Raw genomic sequence first — 5358 nt, forward strand, 5'->3', positions numbered from 1 at the left:
AGTCAGCTAGTTTTTGAATGGACACAATCCAGACACTAATTAAAGTTATAGACTTGTTGAGTCCCCAGGGTCCAGTAAATGTGTCTAACTGAGCTTTTAAATAAATATTTTATATGCTTTTCTATAAACACATTATTAAATTCAATTTAAATAGTCTAGATTAAACACTTTTTTGGAATTTTATATTAAAGCAGCAATCCTTGAAATCCCTCTCAACTTTATAAAGACATACTCTAGTTATTTTGTTTAAAAAAAAAGATGAAAAAGATTTTTTTTCCATGTTTAGAATCAAAGTGGATTATTAAAAAGAAAAAGTGGAGGAATTGATTGATATGATTGTACCTGTATTTATAATACCAGGACAGCCATACATTTGTTTTTTGTGGATCTTTATTTCCTATTTTTAAATAGAAACAGAAGTACAGTAGTACATTCACGTGCAGGGGCTGTTAGCTGTCAAGCCAAAGGGAAGAATGTGTGTTTTCTAAGTTAGCCAGAGTGTGTATCAATCATGATTGGAGCTTAGTATTTTATTCTGACATAAAGATGAAAGGATGTTTTAAAAAATCTGTAAAAACCATCTTAAAACAAGGAAGATCCTCTAATGTAGCTTTATTGTTTCCTTCTTTTTGATAATTGGTTTAAAACAACATTTTAAGGTTTATTACTCTTTAAAGACCATTTTTTTGGTGTTCTTATTTTTTTGTTGCATTTTACTAAGAAAATGAATATCTTCTATTGTGATGTAGAAGCTACAATCTGCTGCACTTGCCTTGCTGATGCTGAAGTAGTTTCATATTTCCTTACTGTTTGTGCAGTCTGGGCTCATTTTTTCTAGCCAAGTTCTAATTTTAGGGTAAACAATACTTAACCCAGTTAAAACAATTTGGTCTGATTGAATTTTAAGGGCTGAATTAGACCATTGTAATCTTGATTTATTTTGCACTGACTGACAATTTAGCAAATAACCAATTTAGCTTTGTTTTTTCTGTCTTTTGTGGAATGGCTTAAAACCACATTTTCATGGTTTTGGTTATTTTAACTTGTTTTGTGGCATTTCTCTAATGATGGACAGAAAATTAATGTCTTCTATGGTGCAGTAGAAGCGTCTTTCACTGCTCCATTCTGACGTTTTAACTTGTAGACGACTAGATCTGTGTACATATTCATTTTCCTCATCCAACTTGGCATCTTGCTTAAAACTCTACATCTGGATAGTGCCAAAACTGCCATCTTTGTTGCACCGGTGATGCTAGGTTGGAAATTTGGGAGGGAGAGCATGTAAACATTTGGGTAATGGGAAGTGGAGGCAGCATTGTTCAGATAACCAATACATATATATATATATTTATGTTTTTCTTTAACATAAATAAAAAAAATCATACATAAACACTTTTATGCTTAAATAGCCGATAAATTCAATACGTTTTTGGCTAGCAGTGAACAAGAACGTTAAATTTATCATGGAGTTGGCAAAAGTATTGTTGTGCAAGCTCAAAGAAAAGTGCTGATCTGAATTCTGCTGCTCCCTTATCCATGTTTTTATCAACATGCATCATCATTTTGCTTGCTTGTGGCTGTGATTCTGGCAGACAATCATGACAATCGGGTTGCTGGTGTGCGGTATCGAAATGACAGAGCTAAAATAGCCTGCAGATTAAAGCGAAGATGAACGGCCCCACAACAAACGGAAGAGAAGGCAACAATGTTTATAAAGAGATAAAGCAGATGTTTGGAGTAAATCAGAGAGAATCTCTGTCCAAAAAGACAAAAAAAACTATTTTTATACAATTTCAAGGACACCAAGTTAAGAGTAGACGCATGAGTGGCTGTCACATCTTGCCATCACATCTTCCACAGATGCACTGTGACACCGTGCACTGCCCATCTATCATCCAGCTCATCCCACAAACCTCTGCTTCCAGTGTGCACCACATCACGCTCTGGCAGCAATTCAAATATGAGATACCGAGAGCAGGAAGGGGGGAGCAGCTGTGGAGATTGGGAACAAAAAAGGTTAAATTGTCGGCTGCTGGTGACAGCACGGCAAAGGATTGTGGAGGCGTGTTGGCAGGTACATGCTATAGCCCTGGGATATAGCTGCTGTTTATGGTTTACAGAGGGCAATAAGAAAGCAATGCTATTAAATCCTTCTGCTGACGGACAGGTCATGGCATTTGTGCTAGAACACAAAAGGTAACTGTGAAATGGGACAAACTGCCTCACTTTTGAGGAGCTTCCCTGTTACCAGAACAGCAGAATGACTATTAAACGCTATTCTTTATTTAACAGATACCAGTTTTCACTGTCATCCCCACATAGGGACAGAACCCTAGACGCAAAAGCCTCTAAACTCTTAATTAAAATAACCACCCTAACACAACTAGACAGTGATGGTTTCTGAAACCAGCAGCTTAAAATGTACAAGAAAAAGCTTTTGGTGGATCAAGACAATGTCTGTCTGGCTCTTATGAAACAGTTTCAGTTCAGGATTTTTGTCATTGATTCTGAATGCAGTTCTTGTTGACATCAGTTCTTAAAGTCTCTAGAGGTCAGCCACATGTCCTCCCAGAAAATCCACCAGAATAAACATTTACAGGTTCTTAGATTCTCATAGTCCCACCCCTTTAGATCTGCTTTAGAAGTGTTCCCAGTAGTCTTATAATTTTCTTATAATAAAAACTCTGTGTCTTTTTAGGTCAGTTTTTGTTGTATTTTATTAGAAATTTCCCTTTGAGTTGTGGGTTTAGTAGAGCAAGCCACTCCCACTTCACGTCACCCATCTGTTTTTTTTCACATTCTCTTGCTAGCTTACAGCTCCTCACACCCCTGGCCTAACATTACCAGTGCAACAAAATTGACGAGCAATATTACGGTTCAATTCAGTTTTTTTGTTATAGACCAATATCACAATACAGTTGACTCGATGGCCTTCACACCAGTAATTGTACACAAAAATAAAGTCAGTCATAAAAAAAAAAAAAATAGTAGGTTGCTTAACTGAACTTAATAGACAAAGATCAACTGGGAATCCCTGGCCTCAGACCCTCCTTCTTTGTAAAGAAAAGATGAGCCAGAGGCAAAGTCCACAGCCAAGAAAAGGAGCACAGACAATTCAACTGGGATCTTTCCCACTCCCTCGGATGGGAAGTGGTGAAGGAGAGACAACACGTGAATCTCACTGCACAAAACAGAGTCATGGAGACAGCTATCCAACTGAACAGTTTTGAGCCAAATGCCAACTCAAGCAAGGAAAATGAAGACATACATGCATCTATTTGTCTGCAAAGGGATGCATTTGAATGCAACACAGCAGGGAGCTCGTGGCCAACCCAACATATTTTCTACACCACAAATACAAACTTTTTCAAACTGCATTTTTTTGTCTGCTCCTGATTTATAACAGTTTGAATAAAGAAATACTTAATTTTATTATTTATGTCAGAAAAATGCCAAAAAAAACCCACCAGAAATACAATTTTCTCAGATTTATGGGCGTCTTACATCCCAGAAATTATGACACAGAACAAATAAGTATTTTATTGATAACAAAAATTGAAACAATTTCAAAGAATACACAGTTTTTATTGTCATCTTAATTGTACTCTGGCTTAACCAGGTGTTACTAGCAAAATTGGGAATAAAGTAAAAGATATTTATCAGTGTTTTTTTCATTACTTGAATACTAAATGATGTCATGATAAATGTAAGTAACCTTTTTCAGCATTTGTTTAAGCTTCTCATTTTGAAAAACCTGCACACAGGACGGCAGACTATCAGAATTCTAACCGAAACAAATAAACAGCCGTCTGCTTCTTTTTTTTGTCAAAGGTTACTGCAACTCCACTGTAAGTAATTACTGTCTCTCCAGCTAATAGCGGTCAACAAAACTGTGAGTCTGACATTAAAAAAAAGTCTTTTTACAATGACTGTAAAAGACAAGAGACACCAGCCGGCTGCTAATAAGTCTCTGAGCTGACAAGAAGCCAAAGAGTCAAGTTGACAGGAAGTGCTAATTGTCACGAAGCTTTAGAAGTTATTTTCATCCATATTTGAAGCGAGTAAGAGAAAGTGTTGCATCTTCTTACAGAAGTAAGAAGCACTTTATAAGGATGATGTCAGGAATCGTGTTGGTTGAGGCAATGTAGGTGACAGACTTGACAACTCAATTACTTTTGATAAATTAACTACAGCAACGCAAAAATCTAAACACAAAACATTAAAGCTATAGAAACTAGTGCCGCCACAAACGATTATTGTAATAGTCGACTGATCACCGATTATTTTTTCTGATTAGTCGACTAATCGAGTCAGGCATAAAGTGGACGTAAAGCACATATTTTAACCATCCTTAGATTTAAACTAACTAAAAACTAAATATATAGCATTATCCGACGTTCGGTGAAGATGCTGAAATTGATAGCTAATCGCTGAAGCTAATAGCTGAAAACGTTGAAGCTGATAGCCAGCCAAAATATTATTCAAATGCCAAATTAGCCTGAAAAAATGAAAAAAGCCTAAGTTAGTTAAAACAGCTAGCATGCAGCTGAAATATTAGCTAATCTACAAATTATCCTAAAAAACAAACAAAAAAAGCCCAAGTTAGCCTTAACAGCTAGAATTGTGCTAAAATATCAGCTAAATTCCAAAACAGACTTAAAAAACAAAACAAAAAAATCCTAAATTAAACAAAACAGCTTGTATGTAGCTGAAATATTCGCTAAACTCCAAATTAGCCTAATACAAAAACTGAAAAAAATCCTAAATTAGCCAAAACAGCTAGAATTGTGCTAAAATATTAGCTAAATTCCAAAACAGCCTAAAAAAAACAACAACAAAAAAAATCCCAAATTAACCAAAAAAGCTAGCATCTATCTGAAATATTAGCTAAACTCCAAAATAGCCTAAAAAAACCTTAATAAATGCAAAAATAGTCTAAAAAGCTAGCACAATGCCATTATAACTTTCAACTTAACTACACTCCGACTCCATATAATACAAAGTAACGACTAATCGATTATTTTAATAGTCGATTAGTCGTCAATTAGTCGACTAATCGTGGCAGCTCTATTAGAAACTAACCTGGCATCAACAACCAACTTCCACCATCAATGTCTAGGCTCTGGGGGTTTTTACATTTATGGTCCAAGCTTATCTCACCATGATAAAGACTGCCCAAAGCCTAACCATCAAAAGACTATGGACTAATTTATGCACATTTTGTTTCGCAACTAAATGTTTATTCGCATTTCTAAGATTTCTCCTTATTGAAATTCTTGTTGCCGGTGTTCTGCGGTGGATTTTAGAAACACAAAAAGAAAACCTGACATCCATGGGTTTCGGAGTCAAGTTTTTTTT

The sequence above is a fragment of the Oryzias melastigma genome, linkage group LG22 (assembly GCF_002922805.2).
Source record: "Oryzias melastigma strain HK-1 linkage group LG22, ASM292280v2, whole genome shotgun sequence".
Lineage (NCBI taxonomy): Eukaryota > Metazoa > Chordata > Actinopteri > Beloniformes > Adrianichthyidae > Oryzias > Oryzias melastigma.